This window comes from Lissotriton vulgaris, chromosome 6 (genome assembly GCF_964263255.1).
Source record: "Lissotriton vulgaris chromosome 6, aLisVul1.2, whole genome shotgun sequence".
Classification (NCBI taxonomy): Eukaryota; Metazoa; Chordata; class Amphibia; order Caudata; family Salamandridae; genus Lissotriton; species Lissotriton vulgaris.
The window spans coordinates 1,679,510,342-1,679,534,393 of record NC_141694.1 but is presented as its reverse complement, the minus strand read 5'-3'; the positions used below and the strand labels follow the sequence as shown (position 1 = coordinate 1,679,534,393).

General features: G+C 45.7%; 1 protein-coding gene across 5 annotated transcripts in view; it reads left to right on the top strand.

Annotated features, from left to right (window-relative positions):
• Window positions 1-24,052, top strand: part of ANGEL2 (angel homolog 2) — a 387,853-nt gene that overhangs the window by 75,347 nt on the left and 288,454 nt on the right. Inside the window, exon 1 of one of the 5 annotated variants that reach the window (XM_086927873.1) lies at window positions 14,809-14,929. The exons of 3 other annotated variants lie outside the window; for them this stretch is intronic. The gene's annotated coding sequence lies outside the window, so the exon portion shown is untranslated. Of the gene's footprint in view, window positions 1-14,808; window positions 14,930-14,950; window positions 14,989-24,052 lie in introns of those variants that run through there. One more of the 5 variants, XM_086927874.1, reaches the window with a different exon arrangement.

Sequence of the window (24,052 nt, the reverse complement as noted above, 5' to 3'; positions counted from 1 at the left end):
CCATTCTCCACTCTTCCTCTCAGTGTAGCTACAACTACCACTGATCCTTCAACTTGGGGACCATACCATCAGGCTGACCAGAGGTCACAGGCAAGAATGCCCCACCCTACCTCTACTTCTGTGGTTCCGCACCCTCCCAGGGAAGCACCCACCAGAACACATCTCTCCCACCAGATCAGGACCTCTCTCCATCATAGGTCTACCACCTGGGATCTGGAAACTATTTCACTTCGGAGGTACAAAGCACACAGCACAGTCCCTCTTCAAGCAGGTGGGGGGACACAGCACACAGCAAAATCCCCTTTCCTCTACCTTAGTGGAAACAACAAACTGCAGGTGAGCCCCAGATCACACAGCAAGGGCAGCCCCCTCAGTCTCTTCAGTTTATCTACTTTGGCAGAGATTCCTTCTTGACCTGGAAGTTTCTTAATCTCCCAACCTAGGATCTAAACCCTCGGGTTGCACTGGGGTCAGAAGTACACCGTCCCTCTGCACCCCCTTCCAGAGTTCTGCACCCTCCCACTTTGGAGCGGTACCCTTGGAAGCCAAAACCGGTCAGGACACTGATTACAGATGCCCTCCCCTCCAGGTCAGGCTGAACCTGAACCTGGCCTCCCCCCTCCTCGGGGAACAACCTCCAGAGGCCCCACAAATGGCCAAGCACTCTAGACTGTCAAATGCCCAGCGAACCAGGACTTCTGCACCCTCCACTTAGGACCGGTACTGCCCAACACCAGGACCGCCGGAGTTCTAGTTACAGACACTCCCCGTCCTCTAGACACAGGAAGATCCTCCGCAAATGACCTGTAAGTACAGCCTAGGCCCCTGACCTGGCGCTCCCTTAGGGAACCCTCCAGGCCCTGAGACAGGGTTTCGGGCCAACGTGGGACACACGTCTCACACTTACTCCGCATCCACTGACGTGAGCCCCTACACCCCTACCATCCTACTGTGACCTAGCTGGGCTACACATGAACCTCTTCCCCTACACAGGATCATCAGATACACAAGCCACTACTTTTAGAATCACTCCCCAATGCCTCTGCAAGACCTCTAGCACACCGCCAGACGTCCACCTTCTTGTCCAGTGCCTCTGCGGGACCTCCTGCACACCACCAGAGGTACACTTCCTGTGCAAGCTCCTTTTATTACAAAAAAAACTCACACCAACTCCTCCAGTTCAACACACCACTCATCCACGCACTCCTCCTCCAGACTGGTGAGACAGTTCCTCACTGCCTCTGATTCTCAACCTGTACCCCTCTTACTGAGCACCAGGCACCATACTCTGGGAACTGGACATGGGACTTCACGCACTGGACACATTTTAACTGCCACCACTGGATCCTACCATACTGGGGAATCCAGACACACACACTACACTCAGGCGATAACCACCCTCCTGAGTTGGTCATTTCTCCTCCACACTCCCTCTCTTCCATCTACCCACATAGGGACAGGAACAGGAATTGGGCACTGGACCCAGCAAGGGATTCCTTATCTATGGGAACCTCCCCCTCTACTGGCCTCCCGCCCTGTCATTTTCTCATCTGCTACTAAACATAAAACGCAGGAACACCGTTTGAAAATGACATTCTTGAGGAAAAAACAAAATCAAAAACAATAATCCCAAACATGTGACTATCTATAAAATGCAGAGTTTTGTAATGTAGCCAGCTGTCGCTGTGGCACTGTGCAAACACAAGTCCTAATCCTCACCGCTGTCCAACAATGTTAGAACTGGCTATTTCTGGCTGGCTAGGGCTGACGCCAAAGCCAGGCAGAAACCACCATTCTAGTCAGGGCAGGGGAGTCACACTCCAAGATAACCCCTGCTCACCCCCTTGGTAGCTTGGAACGAGCAGACAGGCTTATCCCGGAGGCAATGTGTAAAGCATTTGCGCACGCACACAACAGCAACAACATCCCAGGCACACCACAAAAGGAACTCCACACAAGGTTATATAAAAACTTTTGTATTGTAAAAACACATCAGATAGTACTCACACAATATACATGGTGCCAACTGGCACGGGCAATATTCACAAGGGATTATTTACACAGGACAGGGCCACGTGGGCCACTGTCAGAATTAGCACTTAGTAGAAATAGCACTTCTAGAACATAGAATATAGATATAAAATCACTGTAGCACAAATTAGCAAGTATAGCACACAACCAGTAACTACTGGTAACAGGTAAGTACCACCTACGCAACCCTAACCACCTTAGGAGAATGTCACGCAGGGAACAGAACAACCACCTAGGTATCACAATACAATTAGGGGTATAAGCAAGAACATTTTGTAAGGGGACACAGCTCCTTTTTATACAGAGAAATCCTTTGTCTAGCAGGGTGCAGGCAGTGTGAGAACCAGCTACAACTGGTTATAGGGAACTCCTTTCACTGGCCAGGCTGGGGACATCAGACGCACCACAGGGGGTGGAGCCAGCATTGTGTTGGGAAAGCCCAGCCCTATTCGGGCCCAGGTGCACCCCTCCCCTCACATCAGCATGCTAATCACTCCATTCACCGCCGGGGCAGACCCTCCCAGACTCTTGGAGCCAGGCTCACCAGCCAATCACACGCCAGACACAACTTACACAAATATGCCAACTTCTAGAAGTGGCACTTCCACACTAGACACAATCATGACGCATATATCATTGCGCAGCATTCATTCTCACGAGTTCGCGCATACCAAACTCAACCCTGCACTCCCCACACATCAGGAACTACCATGGGCATACATATTCCCCATTCATTCCTACGGGAGGGCAGGTCACTCTCACCACATACACACACAGAGCTCACGCACTTTACACTGTACCACAGTGAAAAAGTGCGCAGAGGCCTAAAATCAACAACACGAGGTCACAGAAACAGGCTAGGAAAAAGGAAAAAGTCTCGGAGGAAACCTGCCAAAAAGAGCCAGGTCCAACAGGTGGTAGCTGTGATATTATGTCTATTGATGCTTATATTAACCCCGTACATTCATGCTTGTTTGAGAATGGTGTGATCTGAAGTGTACAGTTGCTAAGGATTTTCTGGCCAGAGCAAGTTGGCAAAGCCAGTGAAGACCTGTGCTGATAACTGTGTGTGTTTCTGTTCCAGGTGGGACTTAATATTACCTTTAACTAATCGGGCTGCTAAATGGTGTACTACTAGAAGTAGTACCTCCGTATTTAATAAAGACACTACAGAGAATCTGCAGTGTGTTACTACCATGTGCAGCTTCTTTTTTGAATACCCACCTCAAGAGAAAGCCATCCTATGTACCAGTCATATGATGGGAAGTTACGCCTTAGACTCTTCAGAGTTCTGCGCCACTACTTTGTAATTTGTGAGTCTACTTAGGAGAGGTTTATGTTTTTCTATCAATTGCCAATTTATTTATGCTTTGTATTGATGCCACTTCATGTACTGTAGTCAAACGTTCTGCAACATCACTTCCTGTGAAGTCATCTGATATGTTAATTTGTTCTCACTCCTAAGAATTTTGGCAGCTTGGAAAATATCCACCACTGACTGGAATATTAATTATAACATCCCAGTATGGTTCTATTCGCCTGGGCTGATTGGTGGACACGCACACTGTGAGTTTTTGTGGGGAAGGCATCTAACCAATCACTGCGTGTAAGCTGTGAAGTACCTGAATGCTTTGCTTTGTCAGCTATTAATGCAAGTAAAAACAAAAGTGCGAACAGGAGGGGAAGCAGGGCTTGTGCTACGCATTGGCAGTGCGAGTAGCTGCCCTGGGCCCCATGCTAGCTCACCACCTTGGGGCCCTGAAGTACTCTTTGCACAGATACTGTGCCCCACCCTCATCTGTCCCTCACACATCAATGCAGAGGGCATGGTAGACTTTCAGAGAAGGCTGAGAGGCCCAAGGAATGGGCATCTCTTCGCCCATCAGCCTCATATTTATAATCCAGTGATGTGAGATCCAGGAGAAGTCACACCTCCCCTGAGCTTCACAGCTATGGCCTAGCAACCCGAGGCCCAAGAAAATGGTTCCTCCCCTTCTCCCCAAGGCCTCATAGCCATTGACCAACACTGGGAGAGGGGACCAATGGGGGGGGGGTCCCCTCTCCTCTGGGCCTTGCTGTACTGAGTGGTGCAGGAGACGGGACCTTTCTCAGTGGTGTATCTATCCATTTTGCTGCAGGTGCAGTGGCACTGGGGCTCAGGGGTGTGTGGTGCCTGATAATCCCAAATGATCACAGTATTTTAGCATCTAGTAAGTGAACTGTGGGCCAGTTTAACTTGCTTGTACCAGGGCCAATGGTGCCTTTTCTATGCGACTCCACTCTCTCCAATGGGCCTCACAGACACAATCCAGCACTGCAAGATCATGTATTCCCCGAGAGATGGCTTCCCGCTTGCCTGGGCTTCAATTTACCTTGCTTGGACTAAGGTCCATGGTGCCTTTGCTACACCAGTAGCCCCTTTGCCCAAAGCCATGCAACCATAAACGATTGCTGTGAGGCCCAGAAGAAGTCTCTCTTCCATGAAGCCTGCCAACCGTGCTTCCAAATTGTGAGGTCCAGGCTCTCTGCCCTGGGCCTTGCTTTACTGAAATACGGCTGGAGGCCCAGAGAACAGAGGCACTCTCAGAGGCCTACTTATTAGTAGTGCTGCAGGTTATAGTGACCCTGGAGCAGAGGGGTTTAAGGTGTTCAGTCACATACATTATTGGTATGTTTTATTGCCCAGTCATGTCAAAGAGCTATTAACTCACTTGAATGTACAAGAGAGTTACTGTGAGATGCAGAAAGATCCCACCCAGGACATCATTAAGTTGATCTCTGGATTGATGCTGGAGGGACTCACTGAGAGATATATCAGTGAGCTTAAATATGATTTTTTTTAATAAAAAAGGCACCAGAATACCCACCCTACAGTACACAAACTTTGAGCAACCACCAGGGAGACCCATAGTCTCAGGCTGCGGCTCAATTCTGGAACCCCTTTGTCAATATATTTACATTTTTCTGAAACCTTGGGTATTGGAAACCAGGTCTTACCTTAGGGGCACAGTGGATGTCATCCAAATGGTGGAAAATCAACCTTTCAATCCCTTAACTCAGTTTAGGGTGACCCTGGATGTGGCTTTGCTGTACACCAGCATACCTCAAGACCAGGCGCTTGAGGTTGTACGGGAAGTCCTTAACAAAAGAGCGAACCCCATATGGGCCTCTACCGACGCTATAGTTGAACTGCTCAAGATTGCCATGCTCAAAAACTACTTTGTATTCCAAAATGTATTCTTCCTCTAGACCAAAGGGGGTAGCTATGGGGGCTGGGATCGCTCCAGATCTGTTGAATCTAGACATGGACAAGTAGGATGCTCACATATATAACCTATTCAACCTCCTTCTTCGATAACATCTCAATGTTGAAGTGGTACATTGATGATGTGGGTATGATATGGACTGGCAGTGAATTGAGCCTCAACAATCTTTTCAGTCAATGGGAGATCACCAGACATACAGTTCACAATGGAACTTAACAAGGAGGAGACATGAGACTATACACCACGTTTTACAGAAAAATAGTGACCGCAACACACTTCTCTGGTATCGCGGCCACCATCCTAGGAACTTGCCGGATAGCCTATTTTATGGGAACTTCCTGAGGTGCTGCAGGAATTGCTGTTGTAGGATTGATTTCTTTAGGGAAACTAACTTGCTGATAACCAGACTTTGAGAGGCTACCCCAAGGGCTTGTTACACAGAGTGAGAAAGAGGGCATGTGACTGCCACATGACACACTTTAGGAGGTGTGGGAGAAGGGAGACCCAGCTAAGAACAGATTGGTCTGTGTCACCACATTCTGCACAAGACGTCATGAGATCAAAAATGTGATGAACAAAATATTGGGGTTTGGTGGCTGACGAAGTGGACTTGGCTGAGAAACCACTCTTTGCTTTCAAAAGAGGAAAGAATGTTAGGGTCTATGTGGCCCCACCTGAGAACCCCTTAGACCCAATTGAGCCTACCACCACTTTTGGACCTCTATAAATGTAGTCCTTGTAAGGCCTGTGAATTAGCTGTAACGACTAAAACCTTTATTCATTCCAACCAGAAATATAGACTCAAGAGCCATACAAACTGCAATAGTTCTGATGGAGTATATGCAATCAGATGCCCTTGTGACAGTTTAGATGTGAGACAGATATGCTAAAAGGTGAGGGCTAGGATCCTCCAGCATTGTAGCAGACTCAGATGTGGGCTCAGGGAGCCCCCTTAGTTGAACACTTTCAGACTATGGGGCACTGTGCAGAATATCTGAGTTTGTGGGTGTTGGGGCAAGTAATCAGCACCCGAGAGGTGATGATATCACGTCCATTTTGACTCTGAGGGAATGGAAAGGGATTCACACTTTAGACACAGTAAACCATGATCTCTGCGAGTTTGAAGAAACCAACAGGCAGGCAGGGCTACTTAGCAATGGTTGATCTGAAGAGGCAAATTATGATCTGCATTTTTGTCACCTTCAGCGAAAATTGTATCTCAAGATCTTTGGGTAACTGGAATGTGGTATATGAATAAATGGCACTCACGATGAAGAGCATTGTTTAACTTTTATGTGTGTCAAAGATTCACAGTACTCGCTGAGAAGAACAGTAACGCAAGTATACCTTGTCAGCTTTGTATGCATTTTATATGAACCCCTTCGTACCTTCTTGTCAGCTTTCACCGCAATGGGATAGGCTCTGTTAGGATATGTTAAACGCACAGAATGTCAGCTTCATATTGCACTTGTACTGGATATTTCCATGGCACCTGCGTGTATACTGATGTTTCCTTGAGATGTTTCCCCATTACCTACACTAAGGTTTTCTCGCCTGTTAACTTCGTAACAACTTTGCTCATACCCGGACCTCACCCTAATCCTTATTATTGTTTTTCGCTAACTCATTTCGGAGGTCTCTGAAGATGGCTTGTGTAACTTGCAGTAGTTATCCAACCACTTGGCCAACTTCTGACTTTTTATCGGACTGGATCTGGCCTTTTAATATTTTTACGACTCAAGTTACAGTTTCACATGACATGGTATACGTATGCTACACGCTGGCTAGTGGGTATGTTTACCCTGCAACATCAGTGAATTCCCCCGACCTTCTAACGAAGCTGGTTGCAGTATTTTTAATAATTGTTGCTTTGATTTAGACACATCAAGGTATGCCTTATACATATTCCACGCTGTTGTTTTTTTTCGCTCGCCTGTATCTGAATTCTCTGAACATGCCCTTTCTACCTTGCAGCAATTATCCAACCTCCTAGCCTACTTCGGACGTTTGATGAGGCTGAATGTGACCTTTAAAAAAACAACAACAAAAAAAGTGCCACTCGTGTTACATTTTTACATGCCACGGTATTCTTATTACCTTTGAACATCAGTGATTTTACGTGTACTTTCCAACTAGGCTGTATGTGTCATTTTACACCGTGGACTTCTGTTGGCTTTCACTTAATGGACATCAAGCCATTCCTCGCGTTGCTGATTGTCTTCACATGATGTGGTTGACGGCCTCTAACCGTCACTCGACTACCAACGTAAGTTGTTGAGTAGGCATGCACACTTGCTCGGTGGCCGCCACACTCTATATATTTTTCCCAGAGTATATTAGACGTGTTTCCCCGGTACCATTTGCTCTCCATGCGCCGCGGGAAGAAAATGACGAAAATAAGATTATCTAGTTGAGTCTAGGGCTGCCCTTTTAAAATAATTTTCAATCCAACTGATTTGAAGTAACTCTCTAAATAAATCAAATTTTTGTACTTTCTAGAATACTATGGGGATTGGGAAGATATGTTGCACTTATCGCACACTTTATACCTAACGCTGAACTTACCGCAGACTCCGTATTTAACCTCTTTTTTGGCAACTGAAAACTGATGAGCTATTGAAGACCCTTTGGCTTCTGTTTTATGTATATGTATGCAGACAGCCCATATGTACAAATGAATGCAGTTTTAACTATGGAATCATTCTACCCTTTTGGGACCCCCTTTTTAGGTCTCAGTCTGCCAATGCGCTTGTGCATTGCTGGCGGAGATTATAGTAAGGGCAAAAGAACAGTCTACCAACGGCGGATTAGCCACAGTTCATGTGAACTATGCGTGTGCACGAACCAGCCACGCCACAAACCACCATTTGTCTGTGCCTCACATCACACTTCAAAGGCTGCCGCTCCCCGTCTCTGCGTGCGCACACCAGCACTCTCGGCCTGCCAATGCGCTTGCGCATTGCTGGCGGAGATTATAGTAAGGGCAAAAGAACAGTCTACCAACGGCGGATTAGCCACAGTTCATGTGAACTATGCGCGTGCACAAACCAGCCACGTCACAAACCACCAGTTGTCTATGCCTCGCATCACACTTCAAAGACTGCCGCTCCCCGCCCCCGCGTGCGCACACCAGCACTCTCCTACTTCCTTTCCCACCTCCCACGGCCGGCCGCTCTTCCCATTCACCCGCTCTGCAGGTCACCATTTGGCAGCATGCGGAGACTTCAAAGACTTCAAGCTGTGGCCATAATCAGGCTCCTCTGCTTTACGTAACCCTTCCCTTTACCCCCTCTCTCCTGGTCAGCCTCGCACACTTTATACCTAACGCTGCACTTACCGCAGACTCCGTATTTAACCTCTTTTTTGGCAACTGAAAACTGATGAGCTATTGAAGCCCCTTTGGCTTCTGTTTTATGTATATGTATGCAGACAGCCCATATGTACAAATGAATGCAGTTTTAACTATGGAATCATTCTCCCCTTTTGGGACCCCCCTTTTTAGGTCTCGGTCTGCCAATGCGCTTGTGCATTGCTGGCGGAGATTATAGTAAGGGCAAAAGAACAGTCTACCAACGGCGGATTAGCCACAGTTCATGTGAACTATGCGCGTGCACGAACCAGCCACGCCACAAACCACCATTTGTCTGTGCCTCACATCACACTTCAAAAACTGCCACTCCCCGCCCCCGCGTGTGCACACCAGCACTCTCCTACTTCCTTTCCCACCTCCCACGGCCGGCCGCTCTTCCCATTCATGCGCTCTGCAGGTCAGCATTTGCCAGCATGCGTAGACTTCAAAGACTTCAAGCTGTGGCCATAATCAGGCTCCTCTGCTTTACGTAAACCCTCCCTTTTCCCCCTCTCTCCTGGTCAGCCTCGCTCTCCCAAGCGCCTCGCTTAGGCACATACGTACACCACTCGTGTGCTCCCCCTCCGCAGATCACTTTAGCTTTCTCGTCCGTCTCCCTAGATATAACACGATTACACGCAAAACAGAAAATGTATAGTTCAGCTGTTGATCTCCCAATTCAAGGCCGTATGTGCGACATCAAAGAGTTTAAATACCTATATTCCAAGAGCAGTGCTTGGTCTTGAAGACCTGCATTAAGAAAATAACTCTAAAAGGATTGTCTTTGCTTAGGGGTAAATCACAACTGCGATCAGAGACCTTTGTTGAGAACCCTAAAAGGCTATGTTGTCGGAGATTCAGGTTTCTACTTAGACTCACAACTTGTCTCCACCAGCACTGACCGAGACTGCCCCTGGACGCTTCCTCCACTTCTCGCTTTGTTTGTTGCACACTCGTTCCCTCAGCATGTTTCAATAAGCCCAGTATGCCTGTCACACTCTACTCTCCATGTTACTGAATACACCAACCCAAATTTGGTTGGTGTATTCAGTAACACGCTGCACGCCACACACTGCTGCACGCCTCATACTGCTGCACGCTGCAGGCCACACACTGCTGCAGGCCACACGCTGCTGCAGGCCACACGCTGCTGCAGGCCACACGCTGCTGCAGGCCACACGCTGCTGCAGGCCACACGCTGCTGCAGGCCACACGCTGCTGCAGGCCGCACGCTGCCGCAGGCCGCACACTGCCGCACGCCACACACTGCCGCACGCCACACACTGCCGCACGCCACGCACTGCCGCACGCCACACAACAGTGGAGAAGTGTGGCTCAGGGGTTAGAGGCGGCAGACCCGGAAGCTGAGATCGGCCCTGGACCAGGGTTCATTCCCCGCCTCGGCGGGTCTTGGGCTAAAAATTCCACGGACTCGATAATTCTCGCTCCGGTGCCTTCTCGACTCACGGGTTCACACTCTGCGACTCTGGGCAATAGCTTGCTTAATCTCCACAACGGCCTCTCGCGGCGGGATGCCTGGCTTTCACCTTGTGGATACCCTGCCGGGGTTATCTCACAGGGGAATACCAGGACGGGTTCCCTAAGCAAGCGCCGGGAAACCCACTGCGGGTAGCTGTGCGCTATATAAGCTCAAATACATTTACATTTACATTTACACCACCACATCGCTCTGGGACACCACCACATCGCTCTGCTCTGGGACACCACCACATCGCTCTGCTCTGGGACACCACCACATCGCTCTGCTCTGGGACACCACCACATCGCTCAGCCCAACCCCATCATCACTCGGCACTACAACAGCACTGTCCTTGCTTGCTACCAACAAGCATTGCCATAGCCAATAGGACTCACATTAAGAAAGTGTAAGCTATTGGCTTTGTGAATAACACTGCTATTAATATATATATTTTCAAAGCCAACACAGATTTAAAAAAATTGTTATTTACAATACAAATAGCTCACACTTTCCTAATGCGAGACCTATTACATTGCAAATGCTTGTTTCGGATGGAGCCCATTTTCTGGGCTCCATCCTGACCTGGATGGGCTTTTCTTTGCCTAATGACCAATCTAAAGCCACCTTACATCTAGGTGAGTCGCTTATGGTCCCCTCCTTGATATTCCCTTTTTAACTTACACACCATACACAATTCTGATGTGAGCATTTGTCTCCCCACTCATGCTGTTCACATTTATTTAGTCCTCAGTAAGACCCGTCATGTCTAACCCGAAGCACATACCCACAGGGTTGACTCGTCGACGATCACAATAATGATCCATGCTTTAAGTCAAGCAGCCTTTAAAAAGTGCCTGTGATAATATTGGTTGCATTTTTAACTGTTTTCAAATGAGAGAACTAACATTTTGTTAAATGAATTATTCCTCTGTCTTATGTTTAGGCCATTTTGCATTTAGTATTGTCAGTCTTCTTGTCCACATTGTGTCACTTTATCACAAAGTCACTTTATTGGTTATACATTGTGTGTCTAACAGCCATATATGAAACAGAAACATACTTGTGCAACTTGGGTGCATAATTTAAGAGTATACTAAGCAATTACAGGTATTGGTGTGTGTTTTCTAATTCATTAAGTGATTTGGGGCTTGCCAGATGTTTTTTGACTCAAGCCCAATCTTGCAAAAAACTTTCACTGATCTTTCATTGGCCTTTATACATAGGTGTATTATTAAAACACAATGTTTGTATGCAAAGCAATAGCATCTCCCAACATAACTCACTGTAGCTCTTTAACATAAAAAACAGTCTTTGGACGGAGGCTGCAAGGCCAAGGATAAGTGGTCCCTCAAAGTTGAGGTTATCAATGGTGCAGCAGGTGCAGTGTCCCCTGGGCCCTGAAGTGTTAGTGACCCATTGCACCCAAATTATGACTGTGTTGTAGTGTTCAGCCATTGTTTGCACCATGGTCAATGGCACCTTTGCTTTGCCACTGGGCCCTTTCCCCCGGGCCTTGCTGCAAAGATCCAGTGTTAGGAGGCGCAGGGGAGGGGAGGCAACTTTCCCCTTTTCTTCACAGCCATGATACAGTGCTGCAAAGGCTTAAGGTGGGGCCTACTGTGGACCCCACAGTCATGGTTCAGTGCTGTGAAGTGCAGCAGACTAGGGTTGCAGGCTCAAGGATTGGCCCATATTTTAGAAATTTCTCCGGCTTCTTGAAGTGAGCTGTTGAGGGACGCCAAAAGTCCTGCTTTTTGCTCATAAAAGGGACTTCTGCAGGCTAATAAATCAGGGATGTAAAATAAACAGCCCAACCGGAAAGCATTAAGCTTCCTAGCTCAGTTGGATGCCCCAGCACTCATTCTGTGATCAGCCACTGTTCAGAAGTTGGGTGGCCAGCTTTTGTTTACATGATACCTGGGAGGCTGAATTTGTAGCATCGTAGGTGACCACTAAGGCCACTTTAGCAGACTGTTCACCTTAAGAGGCTACTAAAAAGGAGGAATGTAAAAAGTAAGTATGAAGCAGCCTATTCCCACCCTTAAACCTTTACATTCAGATTTAGTTCATGCCGCCTATGAGCTAATGGTAGATCTGGGACAAAGGTCCAGCAAGACTATAATTTGCCCAATATCAAACAATTTGGTCAAAAAGGAGAATAGAAAATGCAACACCGGACTGCGTGTTTCAACCCAATAACTTTCCTACTATACCACATTTTTTTTATCTCTTAAAGAAAATAGGGGCCAGAGTTAGGTTAGGGTATTAAGGAATGAAAACCTAAAAAATAACTCTTTGACTTTTGCTAATCGCCATATAAGTGTCTTCTTGTTGAGACCATAAACGCACAGTATCCTGTGACGTGATATTGACATGTTAGCTACCATACAGGGTAGAGGATTGTAAGGATGGGACTGATGAGGTGTGGATTCTGTTTTACACTTTTAGAACTCCATGACCAGGGGTTGATTCTTGCCAATGAGGCCAAGGCAGAATGTATGTATGTGTATGTATGTGTTGAAGAGGGTGGAGATGAATATTGTACAGCAGAACTATCAATCGTCCAGTTTTCCACTTTCTTGATATTTTTATTATTTATTTATTTATAAAGTTTTATATATCGCAGACAAGATCCCGAGGGATAACAGAGTGCTTTACAATATGATGGGAGGCAGGACAAAAATCAATATCTATAACCATATCCATAAGAGTAAGGGAGGGAAAGAAAATAAAGTGCAAAATACAACCAAGAGGGTAATACAATAAATCAGGTGTAGGCAGGCAGCAAGGGTGAAACACAGTGTACAATAAGGGGGAGCTGTATCAAAAGTAAGAACAAAAGTAGGAACAAAGTCAACAGGTGCAATGTCAATGGGCCTGTGAGTCTAACCCTATTAGGGTATGAATTTGTTAATTAGGAATCTTTTGGTTTCCACTCTGAAGAACGCCATTAGATTTATAAATCTTATTTTTGGGTTTTCAAGAGTACCGTACAACACTAGGCATCATCCTCAAGACACAGTAGCCTTGTCTTTCTTGATCCTAAGCTGACATGCGCTTTAAATTTACCCTGGTTTTCTCATTTTCATTGCTCCCAGTTTTTTTTATATCCAGATCTGGAGATAAAAAAGATAAGTTATATCCCAAAAAGTACTGTTGAAATTTTTGATCTGTTTAGAAAAACAAATAGCAAAGGGAGGAGTTCTTGGAGTAATCTTAGACACTGGCCATTACTTAGGCGGAATTCAAGTCTGTTTTTTTATTCACTGTCACATCTGTCAGGGACAAAACTTATGCAAACCAGTCTTGGCCTTGTTCGGACAGGAACAGTTCTACTATGTCACGTCTTAATGGAAAGAAAAGCAATTCTAGATATGTTTCAGTTTTGCCATGTCTCCTATGCGAGTTGCAGATTATCTTTTTTCCCATCGAGCTTTTGGACCCACATCTGGCCATACCCATTGCACTCCAGGGGTTTCACTGAGAAGAAGAAAAAGTTGAAAGGTGGAATGCTTGAATTAATGTCAGTCCCTGGTCATTCTTATTATAAGCATTCTAGTCCATAGTGGTTGTATAGATTAGGATTAACCATATGCAAATATGCCATACTCCTCTGATAGAAAATGCAGAAAAATATTGGCTCTAGCTCCATTTTTCAATTGTCCTGATTCAGATATATTAATACAAGGCGTACTCTGTGAGCTCAATGGGTGTTGCGCACCTGGGTCAGGCATAGATGTACAGGCTAATGTCTGAGCTGTCCCTGTTTTTTTTTTCAAAATCTGGTCACCCTAGATATAAAGCCGAAATATTTCAAACTGCTTTATTTCTAAACAATCAGCAACACGGAGCTTATGTTTTGTTTTGCGTTGTTGAGGGATCTTTATGCAGATTTTTTTTTTTTTGGTGCAGCTTTATATAGCGTGGACTTTATTTACCCACGGGTCCGAGCGCTTTACAATAGAACCAAGTACATTATATAAGGATATTTACATAGTTAGACGTTACAAATACAATCAGGATAGTTAAAAAAGTAAAATAAAAATATTAGGTTAGTACAGGTATATTTTCACGTTCATTTCTGAAGACATGTATTTAAGGATATTTCCACTGATTTACTGGGTTTATAACAATGACCTGTACCATGTATCCGCAACATGGAAACAGGTTTGATCTGGACGTTGTGTGACTGTTATATAGATCTTAAGTAAAATACAAGAGAATACTAATAATCTGGTGTGAAGCTGGAGGCGACCTGGTTAGTCAGCTGTGATATGACACAAGGCGAAGTGGTTTCGGATAAGATTATGCGTAGTGCGGATAGGTCGAACGTGTTATGACTGTTCAAGAACGGAACCAATCGAAAAGAAGAGTGGAAAGACGAATGGAAGACACAGCAGTGTAGCACCTCTTCCACAGCCGGTGTTACACCGGGCCCTGTGGCTGCTGGAGCCGAACGGCGGTTAACGCTGCTCAAGCAGGAGTAGCGCTTGCCGCTGGATCTTGAAAGCGCATGCGTGCAATCACACGCATGCGCACAATCACACGCATGCGCACTAAACCGGCAGAAGTGTGGGGAGCTTAAAAATACATGCAGCCAAGACATGGGGTTTACACGCATGAGCTTAATTATGCGCATGCGTGGAAACGCTGGGGGTGTAAAGAGAGATGGGGTGGGTCTATTGATAGTACACCGGCCAATCCGTGGGTAGGACACAATAGCAGCAATGGCGGTCAGAGTGTAAAGTGTGCTCTATGGCAGTATTGGGTCGTTGCTGGTTGCCGGACTGAGAGGAGCTGGAGGTAAGTGAGCAAAAAGCTGTATTTGCGCCTCAAAAGACTTCGTGGTTATGTTGCACAAGGTAATTTTATGCACGGCTCTGGCCTGTCCTATGAACGCCTTGAAGGAAGGGGCAGCGCAGCTCTCTCTTGCGATGTGTGCTGGCGCGGAACATTGACGTCAAAAGTGCGCTTTTCTCATAAATGAGCTTCGTTTTGTATTTCTCTCCAGGACAGAGCGTGACAGCTCGGGTGCGCTTAAAAAAACATAACTGTTCTATATTTTAGCGCTCCGTGGGTATATTAAGCTATGACGGCTTTTGATCAATAAAGAATAAAATTTAAAAGCCTGTTTGCTGTTTGCATATTACCAACATGTTTACTGATCTCGCGTTGCACCAAAGCTCTAAGATTTCAAAGTTTTGCATATGATTAGTAAATCTGTTCCATTTTCTTTGCGTTTTGGTATTTGCAGTTTTATTATAATAGAGTACGTTGGTCTACACTTCTCAGATTGCAAAGAAAAAAGTAGATGAAAATGTATGTATTCACATATTGTTTTGGATAACTTGAGAGATCACGGTGTCTCCAGGTGGGCGTTTTGTGGATTACCGAACGCATTTTGCGACACATTGTATTTATCTTTTACATGCCTAAGTACCCGCTCTTCGGTATTCCAATTCTTTCCTCTAAGCCAGGGGTCTTCAAACTGTGGGGCGCGACCCCCAGGGTGGCCGTGGAGCGATGCAAAGGGGTCGAGTGTCACTTCTGCCCTGGCCTCCAGGGCTTCAGCCCCCCTCCTCCCCCATCCTGTGTCTCAGCCCGGGCTGCTGCAGAGCAGGTCGCGCTCCTGGAGCCTCGGCTGGGCAGTGTCTGGAGTCTTATCTCCGGCCAAGTTTTCCCAGGTCTTTGAAAACCATTCGCATATTTACATGCCTTTGTTAACTTATTACCAAAGCTTAGTTTTTTTAGGGTTCCAGTACCTCCTGGGCCCCCACTCTGCCTATTCCTTACATTTGTATTTTTACACTTACTGCTGTAGTGTGAGAATGCATTTAATGAAAATAAATATAAAGGTGGGTTGCCAAAAGAAACATGCCTGCTATGTGTTTAAAGATCCTGCAGGGACCTGCTCTTGACACTAAATTGAGTTATAAATAAAAAAGTATGTATTAATTAGTTATGTGACTTTTCTGTCTTTATTCTCTTTAATAATTAGTCATGGATCATTGAGGCATCCCTAGAACACAATTAAAAGTGCGTTCTATTTATATTTGCTGTTCTAAGTATTCACAGATAAGTGCAAAAAATACAGCTGTAGGTGACTGCTTATTTCTGGGCCATCAAAATAATGAGCTGGTAACCCTAATCATTAGACTGGAAGTTTGTTGCAGGATCAGCACATTATTTATTTCCTCCACCCTCGAACCCTGATTAATGCCATTATAGCAATAGTTTAACTTATATCTGAAACCCTACGCTTCAAGTTTCTGGGAATGCACCCTGCTTTCAGACTACTCACTTCTCATTCTCGCCTTCACTTTCACGTTCACCCTGCACTCCCAGCGATCACAATGCACTCCCAGCGATCACAATGCACTCACACTGATCACAATGCACTCACACTGATCACCATGCACTCATAGCGATCACAATGCAGTCACACTGATCACCATGCACTCATAGCAATCTCCATGCACTCATAGCGATCACAATGCACTCACACTGATCACAATGCACTCACACTGATCACAATGCACTTGCACTGATCACAATGCACTTGCACTGATCACAATGCACTCACACTGATCACAATGCACTCACACTGATCACAATGCACTCGCACTGATCACAATGCACTCGCACTGATCACAATGCACTCGCACTGATCACAATGCACTCGCACTGATCACAATGCACTCGCACTGATCACAATGCACTCGCAGCAATCACAATGCACTCGCAGCAATCACAATGCACTCGCAGCAATCACAATGCACTCGCAGCAATCACAATGCACTCGCAGCAATCACAATGCACTCGCAGCAATCACAATGCACTCGCAGCAATCACAATGCACTCGCAGCAATCACAATGCACTCGCAGCAATCACAATGCACTCGCAGCAATCACAATGCACTCGCAGCAATCACAATGCACTCGCAGCAATCACAATGCACTCGCAGCAATCACAATGCACTCGCAGCAATCACAATGCACTCACACTGATCACCATGCACTCACACTATTTACCCGCTCACCATGCACTCACACTATTTACCCGCTCACCATGCACTCACACTATTTACCCGCTCACCCTGCACCCTGCACTCATACTGATCACCATGCACTCCCCCCTTACTGCTCAATCTGTAGCTCACTCAAACAAGGCCATCACTAACCATGCACTAATTTGTCCCACTCTGCATTTACAGCTGAACCCAAATTCATTTGGTCACCTCACTCACCCTGCAGCCACTCCTTTTACCCTACTCACACTGTTGCATTTCTCACCGTGCAGTCACATGGGCACTCTTGTCACCCACACAGTGCAGAAGGTTAAAGTGCCTGGTACAAAGAAGATGTACCATGCAGATCACAGAACTGAGTGTGAGTAAACTATGAGTAGAGCTATAAAAAAATGAAATGTTTGTCAGACAGGTGCTATAGAGAGATGAGGTGTATTGTTGGTGAGTGGTAGTGAGGGAATTCATGGAGAAGGTGGAAAGACTGTTGCACCGTGTGCAACCAGTGCTTGGACAAGTCCTGGCTGGGAGTGTTAACCCCCCCTCCCCGAAGTTCGGGTCTTGTGGATCCCCTGCTTCTGCCTATTATTTACATTTGTAGTGCGCTACTGTTACCAAAAGGTGTCCTGGGGCTAATAACCATCTCCCTGCAATGTGAGAGAGGGATCCGGGGTTGGGAGAGAAGAGAGGGATGGAAGGAAGGGGGTGAGAGGAAAGGGGCATGGGTAAACTGCTTAACTCTGCACAAGACCGCCAAGGTTTGAATGCACCCTTGCTTCTCCCGGCCATGGCCAGGTGAGCTTCAAATGTGGCAGCGCGTATTCCTGCGGATTGGGAGGTCTTTCACAGAGGTTGACTAGACATCTTTCTGATGTTAATTGATGTATTTTGGTTATAAACTGGTACTGATAGGGTGAAATCTTTCCTTAGTATTACTGTGTTTAAAAAAAATCTAAATAATAAAGCAATACTACCCCAAAATATGCAGCATCACAAAACATTATTTACATTTTCTACTCACACAATTTAGTCAAGCCTGTCACATAATTTAGTCCTCACCTTCCTCATAACCTAGAGGTTTCGAAATTTTTGTCAGGAGGGGTCCTTACGCTTGAAAATGTTGACAGGGGGGTCCTCGGCATCCAAAAGTTTGAAGACCTCTGCTCTAAGCTGTGTCCTCGGGCAGCACTTTTGCAATTCAAAATAACAAACTACTTTTCAACCCTTCCTAAAATACTTAGGCAATATATAACTTTCCCCAAAATAGATCAGATCTAGCGTCTTTTGCATGTGCCATCCACACCTTCCATCTTCTACTCACAATTTTGTCCTCTGTTACAATATATTTTTGATAATGCAGTCCCGTGTTCTTTGTCATACAGTGCGCAGGTGTCGCTTGTGATGTTGCAGTAAATCCGAATTGTGTGATATGGGGAGACTCGCTTTGTTGCCATCATTGGTGGTGCCATGACACAATTAAGATGATGGTTACTGTGCAGGGTTTGGTGTGACAGGCTCTTGGCGCTCAAAGGGTAGCTGTGGAGGATAACTGGATATAGGAAATAGTTCAGGGTATGGTGCTACCAGGAAAGGGGAAAACCCAAAACCCCTCACAAGGACAGGCGCAGGGTCCTGCACTATATGATAAGAACACAAAACCTGGGCACACATATAATTGTAAGCATGTAAGCGTCTAGTCAGAACGGGTTACCCGTTCCGACTAGACGCTTACAGGAGAAGTGCTGCTTTTTCAGATTTCTCCGTGATCTCGGACTCATCCACCCGTCTGACCACCTCCATTATACGGTTTCTCATTTTCTTTTACCCGTATCCGGGTTGGAAGTATCACCGGACAACTGATCCCTAACATGACGGTCGTTAAGCCCTGAAGAGTCATTGGCATTGTCCTTTGACGAAACACGTGTCGGCTGGCGTTTGTCCATGTTTTACTACATGCATTAAAGCTACAAGATTTACATCCGGTGCTGACCAGACTTGTATTACTTTGTGACGAACTGTCAATTATATGTGTGCCCAGGTTTTGTGTTCCTACAATTAAGATGATGCTGTGTGTCATCAAAAAGGCAATTTTCAGTGATGATGTGGGTTCCTTCAAAGATAAGCTGAAAGACGAGTTACTGAATGGTTTGAAATCGTAATGTATTTATTTTTTAGGTCTCACCTGAGCTGGCACATGCGATATCGCGTGCAAGATCTTTTGTTAAAAAAAAAAAAAACGTCCATTACTCTTATTCCGTTGCTTCTCGATGGTTATCGCATTCTGGTTTCACTTTGTCGTTCTACCTTCCAAGGAGCATGGACCTAAGAACTGATTGACTTTTTTTAGGTGTCCTCCCACTGGTGGTGCTGTGATTGAGGCTTTTTTTTTCTGACTCCCACCACTCTCCCGCTCTGTTGCTTGTTCTTGCATATAGTGCTATATCTAAACAATGTGACCAACGCGCTGAATAATTATATGAACTTCACATCTAGCTTGGGCCTATTGCAGTGGGTTAATCATTTAGTTGTCCTTTTCCCCCAGATAGGCCCTCCACGTATACAATATCTTATAAATGTAACCCTAGCTTTTTTATTTTTATTTACAATTCCAGGCCCATTCCGCGGGAACCAGCTGCACCACCTCCTGCACTTGTCAGTCTCCTTTTGTGAGCAGCCCCAAGCGAGGAGCTGAGTCCTTGATCGAGGTGCTTAATCGTGAGGATATTTTAGAAATTAAGAAGCAGTGATGGAGGTTAACTGTTGGGGGTAATGGTGGAATACACTAAATAGCTGCATGTGATAGGCACCTGAAAACACCACAAAGCGGGTAACTGTACCCTGCCATGACAGCCCCGAAGCACTGGTGCACAACGACCTAGTGCCACTCTGCTCCCCACTGCGTACAGAGAAGACAGCCATTGGCAAAGCAGGATGTGCAGTGTCCCACCCAAGGTGTTCATGGCTGCTTTAAAGTTTTTTTTAAATTAGAAGTATGGGCCATTTAAAAAACTAAAAAAAAAAAAAAAAATTCACTCATACATGACTCTGGGCAGCACCCCAAACCCCAGGAGTGATGGTCTACATAGCAGCAGGGCAATAGGCCTGACTAATGACCTTGATCACATTTGTCACCTGTGGTTCCTTCTTGGCACTTAGACGTGATGAGTGTCATTTCCTGGGTGTCTTTGAATTGAAACAGTTCAAGCAGCATTTTGTAATACTTAGAGGGGCTGCCGCTCAGGAGCCTTTTTGATTGAAAATATGGCATTACATACTTTTGAAATGCTATTGATCCTTATTTGCTATCAGTAAGTCAATGAATTGGGGATTCGTGAAGCGTGCTACTCACCTGTGAGGGTCTCATGGTACTGGGGAGGGGGGGGAGGAGGTACGTACTACTACGATTCAGCCGAAGAGCCAGGTCTTGAGGCTGTTCCTGAAGGTATGCATAGTGGGGGAACATCTGATGTTGAGCGGGAGCTCGTTCCAGGTCATTGCCACAATGTAGGAGTAGGCTCTTCCACCTGCTCTGGCTCTGCGAATGTGCAGTATTTCGGCAAGGTCGGCAGAGCGGAGGTTTCTCTTTGGTATGTGGAAGGAGACTTTCTTTGAGGTATTGGGGTCCATTGTTGTGGAGGGATTTGTAGGCGTGAGCATCGTTCCCTCTAGGGTGTGCGCGCACCACCCCTGACGTCAGCCCGCACCACCTCGCGTGGAGCGCGCACACTGGACGTCGCTCGAGAGTCGCGCCGTCCGCCGCTTTAAAGAAGCAAACGGCGCGAACTTGAGGCACTTTTTCATGTGGTGGCGGAGGAGCGGGCGTGAGGAGTGCCGTTAAGGAGTCGGGGGTGCTGGTGGGGATTGTGATGCTTGCAGCTATGTGGCCTTTTGTTTAAATATTGTTGTTAATCAGATCCCCTTCACGGGCTCCGATTAACATCAATACTTAAACGAAAGGCCACAGTCTGCCCCGCGCTTTACTAACAAAAGCATAGACAGTTTCCAAACACAGCGTGTACTTTAGCACACGCTGTGTTTGGCAACTGTCTACGCTTTTGTTAGTAAAGCGCAGGCAGACTGTGTCCTTTCGTTTAAGTATTGCTGTTAATCCGAGCCCATGAAGGGGCTCTGATTAACAACAATATTTAAACAAAAGGCCACAGCGGCTGGGGAAACGAGCGGAACAGCAGGCAAGAGGGCAGAAAGGCACAGAAACCGAGTGGGACCGAGGGCAGAATGGCTCAAAAAACGAGTGTGCCAGAGACAGGCACAAAAAACGAGTGGGAGAGAGGGCATAAAGGCACAAAAAACGAGTGGAGCACAGGACAGAATGGCACAAAAAACGAGTGGGACAGAGGGCAGAATGGCTCAAAAAACGAGTGTGACGGAGACAGGCACAAAAAACGAGTGGGAGAGAGGGCATAAAGGCACAAAAAAACAAGTGGAAGAGGGCAGAAGGGCACAAAAAAACAAGGGGAAAACGAAGTGGAACAGAGGGCTAAAAGGCACAAAAACGAGTGGAACAGAGGGCAGAAGGGTACAAAAAACGAGGGGAATAGAGGGCAAAAGGGCACACCAAGCATTTGCAATGCAATAGGTCTCGCATTAGGAAAGTTTGAGCTATTGGTATTGTAAATGACAACTTTGGTATTTATGTGTTGGTTTTGAAAATAGCAAAATTAATAGCTTTGTCATTTACTATGCCAATAGTTTTAACTTTCGCAAATGTGACACCTATAGCATTTGTAATGCAATATGTATTGTATTAACGTGACTTAGATGTATTGATATTACAAATAACAATGGCTTTAATTTATTTTTAATAATTAATACTTAAATAAGTTATTGTAATTTAGAATGGCAATAGCTTAAACTTTTGTAAATAACTTGTGAAGATTATGTTCAGTGTATTTTATTGTGACTAAAATCCAAGAACAGAAGTGAAATATTAACATCTTTTTGTGACATTTGTAATAAAGCTTGAAACATTGAGAGAACATATTTGAACCAGTTGTTGTTGAATGGTTGCACAAATTGATGCTGTGGTGGAGCTGAGTGATGTTGTGGTTGCGACGAGTGATGCTGTGGCTTTCAGTGATGCTGTGGTAGCGCATTGTAGTGATGTGGTGCCCCTGAGTGATGCTGTGGTGGTGCTGAGTGATGCTGTAGGGATGCGATAGAGTGAGTGCGATAGATAAATAGATAGATAGTGTTGGCGATAGAGTGAGTGCAATGGATAGACAGAGTGAGTTAATAATTTTCTGCTGTGGGCAGCGGTCTCCTCAGAAGCATTCCCCAGGTAAAGGGAGGCTTTGTGTGAGCCGCATTCCAGGCAATTTAGTGTGACGGTATGACCAGAGAGGCAGAAAATGTGATGAGAATTACCGACCCGCAGGCCTCCATTTTTGCTGATGCGCATGAATCTCAGTAATTAGTCTGCACACAAATTGATAAATGTATCCCCCTTAGCCGTAGCCGTTGAACCACTGGCTCTGTGTTGCATACATGCGTTAACGTGGCAGTCTATTTTGGCCAGCAGGGGCCCCTCACAACACAATGAAAATGAACTACTATTACCCAATGTAACGGTACTCAATTCATCCACCTTAGAAGCTCGAAGTGTGAGTTGGTCCTGCCAGGATGTGAATTGATGACCGTCATTACATAACTGAAGATGTATGCCGCGAGCATTTATAACAAAGAAAAATCTTGCGGGGTGTGTGTGCGTGCATGTGTGTGAAAGAATTAGCACTAAATAGCATGTGTGTGAGTTGGTCCTGCCAGGATGTGAACTGATGACCTTTATTACATAATTGAAGATCTCAGCAGCGAGCATCTTGCTGTGAATGTGCGCGTGTGTGTGTGTGTGTGTGCATGCATGTGTGTGAAAGAATTAGCACTAAATAGCACTTGTGTGAGTGGGTCCTGCCAGGATGTGAACCGATTACCTTTATTACATAACTGAAGATGTAAGCAGCGAGCATAACTGAAGATGTAAGCAGTGAGCGTTTAAAACACAGAATAATCTTGCTGTGAATGTGCGTGTGTGTGTGTGTGTGCATGCATGTGTGTGAAAGAATTAGCACTAAATAGCACTTGTGTGAGTGGGTCCTGCCAGTATGTGAACCGATTACCTTTATTACATAACTGAAGATGTAAGCAGCGAGCATAACTGAAGATGTAAGCAGCGAGCGTTTAAAACACAGAAAAATCTTGCTGCGAATGTGTGCGTGCATGTGTGTGAAAGAATTAGCACTAAATAGCACTTGTGTGAGTGGGTCCTGCCAGGATGTGAACAGATTACCTTTTATTACATAACTGAAGATGTAAGCAGCGAGCGTTAAAAACACAGAAAAATCCTGCTGTGAATGTGCTGTGTGTGTGTGTGTGTGTGTGTGTGTGTGTGAACTGATGACCTTTATTACATAACTGAAGATATCAGCTGCGAGCGTTTTAAAACACAGAAAAATCTTGCTGTGAATGTGCGTGCGTGTGTGTGTGTGCATGCATGTGTGTGAAAGAATTAGTACTAAATAGCATGCGTGTGAGTTGGTCCTGCCAGGATGTGAACTGATTACCTTTATTACATAACTGAAGATGTCCGCAGCGAGCGTTTAAAACACAGAAAAATCTTGCTGTCAATGTGGGTATGTGTGCGTGCATGTGTGTGAAAGAATTAGCACTAAAACAGTGCTCGCAGCAAGCTCAAATCCACGCATCTTTCGATTTCTTGTCAAAACCATTTATATAGTATGTCTTCCCAAGTTCAGAACTGCCCCAATTTGCAAGCAGGGGGCACTTTTATGACTATCTAACTTACTATTCGGGGCAACGTTTATTTGGTGCATGACACTGAGGGAGTGTAACAAATTATTCCTAAACAGTCCTAAATGTGACTGGT